A 14,471-nucleotide genomic window follows, 5' to 3' on the forward strand; every position below is an offset into this window, starting at 1 on the left:
CTCGTGGATTTCATTCTGCAGCACTGGCCTTCATTAGAAGTTAAAAATTTGAGTTGGAGAATGGTAATCCGTGCCGTGGGTCTCGCTTGGATTTCGCCGTAGTCCATACGCGATTACAATCCTTGGCTCAGGAAATATAAGCGGGCCGGGGGCAGAATAGTCAACGAGGTGCACCGTTCAGAAGTCGAGTCTATGTTAATTAGTGTAAGTCTCTCTTCGGCTCTACTTCTTAGCATTCGACGGATCGCGAACCCGTGCTTCGGAGACGTGCTTGGTCATTAAGAGACGTTGGGGTAGATTACCTATCCTTACGCCGTTTGGTTCCAAAGTTTTTGGGCTCTCTTTTTCTATCACACACACACACACACACACACACACACACACACACTAGGAAAATCTCCATTATTTTTATCCTTTTTTTACCTTTTTAAGCTAAGAGTTTTTTTATTTTCATAATTTTAGGCCCACGTGATAGCCGAGATGGCTTTCTTCTCCAGGACATCCCAACGATGAGAAAATGGAAATACGAGAGAGAAGGGAAGAGGGAAAAAGACGAAATTTTCGTAGGAAACACCTATCATCTCCTTCCTCCGTCAACTCCCTTCCTTCTCATGGATCTTTCGTTTTAATTTCGCGCCTAATCGCCGCTTTAAATGCACGGATAAAGTCTCACCCTCGTTTCTTTGTCCTTCCCTCCTCCCATCGAAATGCATTTCCTCTTCTTCCTTCGAGTGGGTGCCTCCTCGCACGGGATGCGAGATCACGACCTCGGGGGGAGTGTGGGTTGGGATCACCGGAAATCAAATAACCTCGCCTTTTCTAATTAAAGATAAGAATACGTAAAGCTAGCGCAGAGTGGTGGAAGAGAAAGTAGGGGTATGTTGGGGAATACGGAGGTAGGCGCAAGGACGGGGCGCAAGATTTGGAGAAACGATAGGGAAACGAGCGGAATGGCGGAAAGTAATCGAAGGAAGACCTTAAAGAAGAGCGGATAGAGATAGTCCAGGAAAACTTTGAATTTACACGGCTGGAGTTTCCATGAATGCTGGAACCACTGGAGGTTCCACAACATCATATGAACATTGATATGATACTCTGTGGTATTCGGAATCTTAGCTTAAAGGACCTCGCTACGCATACTTGACGAGCTGCTCGTGTCGTGGAACAGAATATAAGAAGAGTTAGATAAAATAGCTGCAATCTACTCATATAGACTACGCAGAAGACAATATTTCCCCTAACGTGGCCATTACTCTTATTCTAGAAGTTTGCGGGGAAAATGGAATCTCGTATTGGATTCTGATGGATCTGATGATACAGTTTCAACGTCACATCGATAGAGAGCTGCCTCCATTTCATGCGAGAGATTTAATTTGCCATTTAATCTTAGCTTCTTGAGTTATTCCCAAACTCTTTCATGTATTAATCTTGATACCCTGTCAAGTTTATCAAGGTAACCTTTTAAATATCTAGATCCTCTTCACTGTACACAAACAAAATCCAAACTGATGCAATGCCATCGCTTCTGACAGTCGCGGTAAGCTTCCTGGAGGGTGTCGACGAGGACGTCGTTCAGGCACCTCACCACGGCCTCTTTGATTACACCCTCTATTCAGCGTTCCAAAATGGTTGGTTGCCTTTTAAGTTTCTTTTTGTTTTTAGGAACAATTGTCACCAGTAACCATTTTATCTGAAACATCTGGTCAGTTTTACAGCGGTGCAGGAGAGCCGGCGAGCAGCCTTCTGATCATCCGTACCTAGGGGACTGTCTAGGCAAACACCGTTGTCATGGCTGCATCTTCTATAAGAATTTGATGCAATGTGGTTTCCGAAATATTGCACTCTTCTGTTAATTATTCTGTCACTCAGGCATCGATCAGAATTGGGCATTTGATTCTCTCACTTTTTGCATATTTCTGTTGCACAGTGTCGTTGACGGACGTCCAGGACAGTCATTAATTCCTCTCTACCCTCCCGGAACACTTTGTTCCAGCGGGAAATCATTCCTTTGAATATAGTCATGGTCTCCAAAGACGATTTCCCCAGCTTAATACGAAATGTATCGCGTATCTTAGCTCCATGGAATGCGGCAATGTGGATTCCTTACGCGACCCTCGGACAGGGGTCCAGTCTAGCAGCCATCCGCTCACTTTAACGGTCCGCATGCAACTAAGGCGGGTCACGTTGGTTTTCCAAGACCTCCTACCACCCTTCCTCCCTTTTCATTGACAGCAAACGCCCCATTCTAGCCGACATATCTATCGAAAAAAAGACAAAAGCCTATCGTTCCCCTCGAGCGCGAAAACACTTTAATTTAGGCGAAGTGAATCGAAAACTTAGAAAAGTGGAGAAATCACCGTAATAAATATTGGAAATTCACCATAAATTAATGGTTTATAACTGACGAGCATTTTCTGTTCTAAAAACTATGTTTCTGGCCTGAATTAGCGTATATTTCTTGTCAAGGGATATGAACTGTGCTTCAAATGCGAGATAGTAATTTTTGTGGAAGTGGTTCAATAAATGGAGGAAGAACCCCACGAATCGTTATAGCATTTTTCCATGATTGCTCGACGATGATGTTAATCGTTTAAACGTTGATACTTTTTGAATATTGACCAGATACTACGGTTGCATCCGGTACTGTCCTAATTGGTTAACCCTAAATACGTTTCGTATTCTGAACCCTATGGGTAGATTCTGCATAGGGGGATCACGTTTATGTAGATTTCATGCACGTTAACTCTCCAATTGTGAGGCACCTTTAGAATGGTTCTACACAAGATATGGGTATTTCAAATGTAACATCACGGTTAATGGCCGATATTGCCGTTTAGTAAGAGAAACGATTGAAATAAAAAATACTCGTCCTATTCACAGTATAAGGTGGGCAAACAGTTGAAAGCTTGTTTGCAACCGATGCTGCATGAGGCCGTTAAAGGAGGTAAAAAAATGAAAAGGGAAGAATCGCATGAAAAAGCGAAATTACAGTTTGTGTCCCTACCTTTCCTCGCAGTCTCCCCTTGTTCTCCATTCACTCTTTTTTTTACGCATTTCCTTCAAAACCTCTTCTCATTCCTATTATTTGGGTTACAGTTATAGACTTCACAATTTTCGCCATATCAAATACTATGTTGCATAAGTTTTGTGACTCACCCAATCTCGTTTTGAATCCAAAAATTTAAGGTTAAAGATAGTAGAAAAATTCCGCCGGAAGGCAATTGTTTGATTAAGTATTTGCAGATTTATTCAAAATACTTGAGTGCTGAACATAATTTGAAAAATGAAGCATAAAAAAGGGGATTATTTAAAACAAAGAGAATTAATTAAGAACACATGGATATTTCAGAAGAGGGCAATTTGAAATATACTCAATAGGGCACAGAAACTAGTTATGTCGCTAGTACAGTAGTGGATACTTTCCACTCAATTTTCTTGAAATACTGCGATTTGTAAATTTTGCGATTTTTTGCAATGAAATGTGCGATGAAACTTTCAAACTTCAAATTTTTTACTCGGATGAAGCAACATTTGAAGTAAAATTTGCATTGGCTCCTCGATGTAGTATCGGGAACTGGAATTCATACTCTTTGAGCATATTTTTATACAAAAACAGTTGAGACAAAACGGCAAGGCGGTACTTAAAACAGCAGTGCATACGGTCAGGAGAACCAAGAAGACCCTTCACAAAACTAGGACTTATAGTTAGGTAAACAGGCGCTCATACATGTACGGATATGTTCTCGTGCACACATGCGAGCGCGAGGACATGCCGCTACACGAACTCGCAGACTAGAGCATTCGAGTTCGCATACAATCGCATTCAAACTCACGCGCGAATACAAGTTTTCACGAAACAATCTCACCCGCCCGCACAGCACTAACCCACCACACGGACATGTATAGGTACCTGTCGATAACAATTCACAAAATGTATTTACTCATACACTTATGGGTGATCAGTGTTCTATTGTACATGCGCATAGCGTATACAATGTTATCCAGACATGTCTGAGGCCTCCGTCTCCAGTAATTATGTTATTAGTAATCGGCGGATATGTCGAGTCCTTTAGGAAAGCGGGAAACGAGGGTCTCTAACGGGTGTACCTGTCTGTTCAGTATTGCATTGCTCATTGTTGGTAGTATGTACCAACATCTCTCTAGATACTCTGCTCCTGCATCCTGCCGCTTGCAGCGAGTGCGACGTACGACGCGTGCGGAAGATGAATATTCATAAACGGTCCAGTCACACACGATGTGAGCCGCTGAAATATTCCTTGCTATGAGGGGCTCTTGTGGTGCGGCTGAAATTAGGATCATTTACCATTATTCCCTTTCAGCGAAAAATGATCTGAAAAATATAAAAAATAAGACTAAATATACTACAAAAACCTACAGAATATCAGCAAAGCAAGATAATATACAAAGAATGAACACCTAGGGGAACACATTAAACGAAAGGTGCGGAGGAGTTAGCTGAACTCGTGCTGCCTCTGGTATCGTTTAAGACAACCAGTGACGAGTAATATTTGGTTAACTTTTGCATAAGGTTGTCTTTCCTTGTTGATCATAAATCAACTTCTTTTTACATAATTAGAGTCGTCATCATCAAAACATCGTTTCGCCAAAATATTTATTTTCTGAATTTTCCTGCGTAAAGCGATAAGTGTAGAATTTGGTGGCTTCTGCAGACTGATTGGCAAAAAAAAACAAAAGTATCCTGATATACCCTTGGAACCTACAATTCTTAAGTATTTACAACAATTTAGAAAAATCATTATTTTTTTCTCCGCTTAATACTCATTTTGTGAGATACCCAAATAAAAATTTATCTGCGTGTCTAATGCTTGAATGTGTTCTTTCACTGTGGAAGAGACCAAAATTTCGCGATTTCCTCATCTCGTAACAAACACCTTTCACGAGGTGAGTGGATATTTTTACTCATCTGTTAAAGGTTTTGGGCATGGAGGGCAGGTTGATAATAACTTGAGGGAAATGAGGAGCACGTCATTTTATGCTAAATTCTTCTTATGCGGGGAGAAATAACCGCTCGTACCAACTGGTTCTATCTGGCGAACAGAGTCTCCGATTGAGAGAATAGATTAAACGAATGTGTCGGAATTAGACAGAGGCATCAAGGCTTGAAAGTTTCCAGGGGCAACCTGCAACCAGCCCAGAGGAGGTTTTTGGGCAGGAGGCGGATATGATGGTGGTGGGGGCAGAGATGGGGTTGGGGCAGAGATGGGGGGCCTACTGGGAGAGAGTGAGAGAGATAGGGAGAGAATGATAAGGATGAAACAAACGCACGTCTGGGGGAGGGAGGAGGACCGAGTGGGTGGGGCGGAAATTCGGCTTAGGAGAAGAGGATGCATTGAAAGGCCTTCCTTCGGTGAGATTCCCCTATTACACCGAGGCCCGTCCCCCTATCCTCGGAGCCGTCTACCACGTTTGAATCGTAAAAGGCGCCACTAATCCCTCTTTACGGCGCGACAGCAACGTCTTGTGTGCCTCCACAAGTATTAAGTGGCGAGGCCAATAGTACAATGCCGTTTGATCTTAGTGTCGCCGTCTTGTTATCTTGGATATCGGGGACTTCCACTTGGCTGTGCGTGAAGGGAGTAATTTCACGGTCGTAATTCCGAGGAGGATTTCAAGAGTGGGCTCCTTAAAAAGGCCTTCGAGGAGATTTTCTTCATTTGAACAAGTGCTTTATTTTACTTAAAGTTAATGACATGGGGAAGAAAATGGTACACTTGGTAAGGCATAAAAGAATCAGCATCAAGTTCTAAACTGTTAAATCTTTATTTTTTTTAGAACTTGGCGTCTTAACAGCGTTTTACTATCCCCGAAGTTTCTCTGTACAAAATTATTCGAATTAAAATTTTTGAAACCAGAACTTAATCTTTAAAGGTACATCATCACCATGGTAGACTAAAAATTAAGCGGGGGAAAATATATCCAATTATACTTTTTATCTTTAACTGCAAATTTGGCCATTATTTTACAGAAGGAGCTCTTAGATATTTACATTTAAAGATATTTTCCTCTAAAATATTAATACACCTTTCCCAAATTTTAAGGAGATGTGTGTGTAAAATAAGACAAGGGGTGGTTATTTTGCTTGAATATAAGATTTCTTCTTATTTACTGCATTAATTGTTTATATACTATTTCTGTTAGGCAATCCGATAAGAATGCGATATGGCATTTTTCAGTAATGCAATAAATATGCATGCATGAAAGGCTTTCTTTAATGAATGGTTTACATCGGGTTTGAATTGAGTTGAAAGAGAGCTAGTGGCCAAAAGAAAAATCTACCTTCCTGGTTTTTCGTCTGCTTATCTGTTTAACCTCCTCCAAATGCTTAAGAGTACTAATTAAAAATACACTCGTTTGAATAAGTACTCCTCATTGCTGTCCTCTTCGTATGCTAGCAATCAAGCAGCTTTAAAGCATTCAAAGAAAGTTTGCCCTCATGGAAACGTGTCATATGCCGTGCAATTCACTCCCACGTTTCTTTCCTGCTTCATCCCTCGTCGAGTTATGCTACATGCTTTTTCCACAAAATCAGCAAACTCTCGCCCCACATTCGGATCAAAATATCGATTTAATTTTATTGGGTCAATATGCTCTCCCCACCCTAAATTAGTTCATTAGTTGACTGGATTGAGGTGGGAAGGACGGTAGCGTTGCGAACGGTTTAACGCGGAAACGACATTCAAAAGAGTCCAATTGATGGCGATGGAATGGAGCGATGGAAACACCTCCTCGTCCCGACCATCGCCCAAAGGCAAGCTCCCCTTCATTGAAACCCGCGCGTACTGTCTGCGGGAGGCAGTCGCGCTAATGTGCCCAAGTAAACCCGAAATTTGGCGGGAAAACTAAGGCGTGAAATTCGGGGTGTGGAGGTTCATTGCTTTTGGTATAAGCCAACACTGAATAGGTGTGTTTACGAACAGATTTCCAGGGTTTTGGTGGGGGTGGGGAATGGAGAGGGAGGGCTTTCCAAGCAAGAGCAATGAACGTTGGACCAAGAGTGACGGGTGCCGGACACTGCAATAGCATCGCGTTCAGCGACAACCGTTTTACGACGAAAACGCACATGCAATACTCATCCACCGTGTGATGTGGAGACATCATCATGAGCACAATTTGGGATTAATTTGTTCGTCAACCAATCGCTCCCACAGAGTTAGCCTTCCGGGAACACTTTGGGAAATCCCCTCGGAATACGTTTCAATCCGATTGCATTCATTGCGAGCTCTAGTTTAGCACTGCAAAGGACGCGTCGACTGAATTGAGCTCGGTGAATTTCAGTGGGGTTATTAAGTGTAAAGCCTTGCAAAGTACTTAAAAGCTTTAATTTAAATGAATATGTTTTCAAATTGTAAATCTTAAAAAAAATCGTCCTATCAATATTTATCTCTGTGACTAACCTGCTATTTGTGTAAGGGCTTTTAATTTGGTAAGGATCGATTTGAACATTCTTAAATGCTTTGGAGAGTGAAATATAATAGTAATTAGTTTGGATTCGTTGAATGCTGATAAGTCATTTCCAAAATTGTATTTTCTTTCTAGCCTTTTACTTAAAAACAAGCACAATGGATTTACCTTCAAACTTGATACCTTTCGAGGAATTCAGACCAGGGTATGAAATTGAGTTCAATGGTAATTGGTTTAAATGATGCTTTCTTCATTAGATAAATAAGTGGTTATGGACATGAATTTATAAGTATTATTCATAAAATAGGCGAAAGTTGGAATTGAAATGGTAACAGAGGTGATCTAGGACCAGGTCAGGAGAATTGTGTGTAAGGACGAAATAGATAAAACCTTTACTTAACATTTGGTAGTATCTTTTTATGGGAGCAAGAAAATAATTAAGAAGGTTGATTTCTTATAGAAATAAATCACATAGATATACTTATTATTGCTGGCACCCCACTGATTTGAATATCTCCCAATGAATGAATCAAGCGTTATCATTTTCCATATTCTGTGGATATTTTGCGTGAACGTTATCACTCTCCTTCAGATATAAATGATTATTCCTGTTCCTATTTCTATTGTTTATCATGGAAGTGCTTTTGTGGCAGCTGTAACTTTACTTTGGCAATTTCGATCTTATTAAATTGTACATCATGAGGGAAAAGTTTGGGGTTAAATCGACGCCTCCTAAATTTTTTTCCTCCGTTATTTTAAGCTAAGAAGTTTAAATTATTTTAAGTTTTTTATATGTATTCAGTGAAAAAATCTGGGAGAAGAATCGTTCTCAGAGGACACATTCAAACATATGCCTTATCCGCAAATCAGATTTTATATATTTCTGCGCGAGAAGCGAAAACTGATGAGTAGTTTTTTAATGTGGCTTTGAATACATATTCATCTCAAAGAAATGTGCATAGATGAAAAACTGTCTACGTAAGAACTACGGAAAACTTGCTTGTACGGGTGTTTGTATTGCATTTCAAATTGTTTATTGTGATTTATATCATGTTTAATATTATTTCAGCAGCGTTTATAGTCATAGAGAAGTTTGGGGATAACTGAGGACCTGGGCTCCAATACACAGTATCAAGCTTTACCTGCAAATATATGCATAGATTTTGGCAATGAAAGATGTATGGGGGCGAGAAGAGACGTATTGGGGTTGAATAGGAGTAGAATGGGAGTTTTCTGAGGAAAAATGTTTTCAACATCACATTCAATTGGAAAAACTAAATGCATTTTTCTCTTGAGTCTTCACATTGCCTTATTAAAAGGAAATGTGAAGGGAGATTACAAGGCATTATTGCCTTATTATGTGGAATTTACAAATTTGCACTTTTTCTTTCCGCTACGGATAAGTTCGACAAAGTCAAGCCTGAAATTACCGATTTTACTCTGAAGAGCATAGGTTAAATTGAGTAATTACTGGAGAAAATGAAATTCACCTGAGGGGATATGGCTATAGTGGAAGGCAAAGGGTCTCATGGTTGATATTTGCACGAATGAGGAGTTGACCGGAACAATTGAGAAAGAGGAAAATAAGTATCAGCTTCGGGTAAGAGAGAGGAGAGGAGGATGTGAGGGAGGGGTTTGAAGGATGCAATTAGAAGGAAATGCAAATAAAGGTCCTTGCTTCCAGCGATAAATATATGAGCAGGAGACAGATGAGGTGGGAGAGAGAGAGGGAAGAAGAGAGAGAGAGAGAGAGAGACGAATAAGGCTAAGTGTGGATGAAAAGCTCTGCCTGATAAAAACTGAATTCAAAGGATTCTGGGGAGAGGAAGAGAGGGGGAGAGGGGGCAAGGAGGGCGCAACAAGGGTGGAGGTGCTTCGGTATTGCGTATAGTTTAAAATCTGTTCCCTCTTTGTGTGCGTGCACAAATGGGTGTTCGTGTGTGCTTGTATGCGGGTGCCGATAGAGTAGGGAAGGGGGGTGGTACCGACCGTCGAGGGAGGGGTTGCGCAAAGACCGGACGGAGAAAGACGAGATTGCGATCGGAGAAGCTAATGAATGAATCTGAGCAATTAAGTCTACTTCAGGAGGGGGAGGAGGAGGGTTGGCGGGGGTGTGGGGTAGGGGTGGTAACCTATTCCGTCCGAGGTGGGCGGGAGGGCAGAGAGAGGTCGAAAGGCAACCGGCGACGGTAATTTAAGGAGTAGGATAGAAAAGGGGTGAATGGGGGGTGGGGTGGGAAGGATGGGCGGGGTTGGTCGGGGTGGGAGAGGAGCGACAGGCGGGAAGGGAAAGCAGACGGGCGGAAAAGGATGAGACAGAAGGGGTAGAGAAGGGGGGGTGACGTGGGGTGAGAGGGATATTTATTATATTTGCGTGAAAGGAGGCCGGAGTGAAAGGAGTGGCGGAGGAATTAGAACGAACTGATTGAAGGAGATTTATATTTCGGCCCATTTTAAACGTTTTCCTTCCGCCTCGGCTGTTCAACAAGAGAGGGATTTCGCAAATATAAAGGGTCGGCCTATTTAAAAGTTGGAAGGGGAGGACGAGGAGGAAAGGCTCGAAGAGAGCAAAGTGAATATGATTAGATTTAAGGATACAGGTCCTTATTTTCTTGGTGATAGAAAAATTGAAATGATATTTAAGTAATATCAAGATGGGAATAGACTGAACTCCTGGACGTTATCACTCTGTTCTTCCAAGTAAACGATCACTGCAATTATTTCTAACTTAACTACTAACTAACTCTTTCAGACTTAACTTGTATTTCAAATTATTTTAAAGAAGTTATGATACTCCCTGTGGGAGATACTTTGAGCCACTATAGATGATCGGTGATGGATCGCTCTATTTTCTTTGTGATTGGTTACTATCGGACTAGAAAATGATTATGTAGACATCTCAGAGATATTGCGGGATACTTTATTATCACTCACAAAAACACGCAATGGCAGCTGTTCCTGGCCTACTGAATGCTTCTCTCGATGGTTTTATTTATGTTTTAACTGCCACAAGCATAATATTTTCAATTCAATTTTGAGTTCCTTTGTCAAAATATTAATTGTTTTATAATTTCCTGTAGCTAGATTGATCCTAGTATCTTTTTATTAATTATTAATGCTGAAATTTATATATAACAGATGTTAAAGTGATCCTTGCGTTAAAATGGCAAGTGCGACCGGCGAAAGATTAAGAGTGTCCGGAAAACGTTTTTAAAAATTAATTTTAGACGTAATTAAACAATGTGATGCCTAAAGGAATTGAAGGACTCAGTGGAGCACGATGTGCTTTTCTAATGGTGAAATTTGCTTCGCTTGCATAGAAAGGGATGAAAGGAACATATTTATAACACATTGGATTATTTAATATTGAAATTATTAAAGTTTTCCTCTTCTTCAAGGAATTATAAAAATTAATTTAAGTTCCATGAAATCTTGAACCAGTTGATGGTGCCTGGGTATGTTTGAGCTGCGGATTTGCTTGATCGTAATGTTTTATTTAATGCTTTTATCCATCTTTGCAAATGCGAAATAATTATTTCAATCGCAAACTAAATAAATAGTTTTACCTTGCGTTATTCATTCATACTTAGTGATCAGTGGTATCGCTTTCTTGCAATGAATTTTTTGATTCTTTAATTTAGTGATATCGCTTTGTTAAACTGCGATTTTTTTTAAACTTTACATTACAAATGCAGCATAAATTCTATCATGTGGAACACAATTTGTGTGGACAAAAGTAATTAATATAAATTAAATTACATGAAGCAACGCATAAATTCGGCTTGTATTTGGTAAGGAGTGACAATTGGAGATTACAGTGTAGCTTTGTGGAGTTTGTTGAAGTTTGTCGATAACGCGTGACATACTTTAATTAATATAGTTAGCAATTTTATTTTAATAACGTGTTGAAACATACTAACTACTTTCTATTTAATGCTTAGTGTTTATCTCTATAAAAAAGACTTTTTTCCTTGAGTTTTTTTTTCTGAACGGAAAATGATAATCCCTATTGCCTAGTTGCTAAAATTCTTGACTTTACGGTGCAACCAGCTCGCTACAAATGTCTTTCCATAGAAAAGGTTTTACGCAGGTTTGTCAAAAAACAAAATTTTGACTCAAAATTTCTACGAGTCCCGTCTACATTTTTTCGTCAATGTGTCCTGTGATATTTTTTATATGGAAGCGAAAAAAATTATATACTCGTATTTTATACAACAAAATCGGGAAATTCGTTGGATTGTTTTCTTTGGAAGGTACTTGTGATGTTTGCGGAAGGTTCTAATTAAATCAACTTCGCATCGTTTTCTACAATTTGGCCTTATTTCGTAAGTTTAGGTAATTTCATTATAATTAATATTGAAATCTGATAATGGGGTTGTTACCCGCTTATCTGTGTTAAAATTAATTTTGCTCAATACATGTACCATGAAAAGATAGCTCTTTTGTGACAGTTTAAAATGTCTACGTCTCAAAATTCACTAAGGGCCTTCTGTGGCGCGTCGCGCACGAATACGAATGTCTGTGACATTGTATGTACGGCATTTCGTCACATCTAGTTCTTTAAAAGCCCCAAAATTTCAGAGTTTAAGAGGACGCCTCGGGTTGACCGCCTAGTTCATCAAGAAGCGTGCAGTTTGACTCTCGACTTCTTCCGCCGGGAAGGCCGTACTTTTGTTTTGTTTAGTGGATCAAGACTGACCTTGACTCCTGGTGTAGAGCTTAGGCTCCTTTTGTTTGCTACCGCCGGGTGCGTGTGGCGGGGAGGGAGCGTTCGTGAGTGTTTTATTTCCCTTTAAAGTGCTCGTTTTTTTTGTTGCGCTTTCCTTCTTCATGCTAGTGTGCTGAATTTGATTTCTTCAAATGGCTGTGCGCCGCTTAAACACGCTCGCCTTGCAAGTTGACGAGAAGGCGAAGCCCCCTACCCCGTTGGAGGTCCACCTCTTCACGTTAGAGTCGCTGGGCCTCACACCCGAAGAGATAGTGGCGATCCAATTTGGATACAATCGCCATTTGATATTCCTGAAGTTGGCAACCGAAGGTACAATGACAAGGATTTTAGACAATACTCCGCGGAAACTACCGTTTCCGTCTTTAAGTGACCAGAGGACGACAATAACAATTGACGAGACTTCCGGCAGCCCGTGTAATGTCAGGGTTCTTTGTCTCCCCGTGGAGACCCCATTGGAAGACATAACAGGCGAGCTCCAACGCTTTGGTAAAATCCATCGCTCGTGGGAGAACAGGTGGGAGGGAGACAAGATGGCGCGGGTGCTTACTGGCACCAGGGTTGTGCGGATGACGGTCGAGAGAAATATCCCCTCGTACCTCCACATCGGCGGCAACCGGGCCATCATCATCTATGAGGGTCAGCGCCGCACTTGCGCCCGCTGTAACCAAGAAGGCCACGAGCGCAAGACCTGCCCTCGGAACCAGGGAGGTAAGAGCTATGTGGAGGCAATGACGATGCCCTCCAACCCTAACGCCGCCGTGGAGATGGACGAGCCCGAAGTGGCTGTGGAGGAGAGAGCGCGGTCGCTTCTACTCATCGAGGGTGCGGCCCCGGCTGCTCCCGTCGGTCCCCCGCATCTCCCTTCAATTGGAGGGAAATGTCAGCGGGAGCGAAAATCGTCAACGGAGGAAAGGGAACCGAAAAAGAAGAGGACAGACAAACCCAAGCTCCTGGTCTCGAATACCGATCTACAAATAGCTCACGTACCTACCACCTCGCCTAATATCACACGACCTCCAGCCCCCGTCTCCGTGAGCTCGTCAAATGAGGAGGGATGGTCTTTCGCCCCCCCTCCCCCCGCTCACGCCATCGACGCCCTCGCTACGCAATCCTTGCATCACGGGTTTCAAACACCCCGAGAACCTCTGGTGACAGGTGAGGAGGATGCATCTGATTGCGATGTTTTCACGTCCCCAACAGCTCATCCCTCGACCCCTTTATCATTGACTGTAAAGGAAGCGTCACCGACCCCGGAAGTCGACCCGCATACAAGTTTCTCAAAGTCAAAAATCCCACATACCCCATCTTCTTTCCCCATTAAGGACAGCCAAGGTGTCGACGATCTTCCCAGCGCTTCTCAAGATACGGACCACAAGCAACTATCGCCCCTGATTTTTCCCAACCACAACCCTTCCGCAGATGAGCCCCAGCCCGCCACTTCGACCCTCCCCGAGGGTACCTCCTGCCCCTTGGCGGCCCCCAGCGGTCCTCCTTCGAAGAAGGCCCCCAGTGGAACGCTGCCGAGTTACCCGGTCTTCGTGGAGACCACGGCTGGCTCTTCCTCTTCGGACGAGGCCGGGGGGGAGGGATGTGGCGAAATGCCGCGTCCTCGCTCGTCGACCCGTTGGACGAGGCGTCCCGGGAAACGGCGAAGCACTCGTCGCCCGGGGTCGAGTCGCGACCGGAGCGACGCTAGCCACGATCAGAACTCTGGGAAGTGATGTCCGGTAGCCACCCGGTGCCGGACACATTTCGTCCATCGTTGAAGAGTTTTTTTTTCTGAATGACTGATTGAATCGATAATTTCAACCCTGCCATTGATAAGTTCTTACAATACATAATTTTCCATTGCTAGTTAAAATCTCCCTCCTAATATCTGTGGACCTTGTCTTCCTTTCTTTTTTCTTTCTAAATGTTAATGGTCAAATGTGCGAGTATGCGTCTGTATGCATATGCTTATGTATGTGCGTATGAATGTGCATGTGTGCGTATGTATGTACAAGTGGATATGTGTGTGGGGTATTTGTTTCATGTATGTATCCATGTATACACTTATACTAAAGAAAAACATGATGTACCCATAATCTGAGACCTGATATTATCCATAATGCTAACAAACTCTGTAGTATTCTGAGCCGAATAAAATAATTTATATCATAGCTTAAGTGGCTAAAGCACTCGACCGGATATTGAGGGATCTGGCTGGGTTCGAATCCCAGTCAAGGCGAATGATTTTTAAACTCTGAAATTGTTGCATTGAAATGCACATTAGCGGATGACGCCGTTAAAAGTTACTGTC

This window comes from Hetaerina americana, unplaced genomic scaffold, assembly GCF_022747635.1.
Source record: "Hetaerina americana unplaced genomic scaffold, ioHetAmer1.1.p SCAF_5, whole genome shotgun sequence".
Taxonomy (NCBI): Eukaryota; Metazoa; Arthropoda; class Insecta; order Odonata; family Calopterygidae; genus Hetaerina; species Hetaerina americana.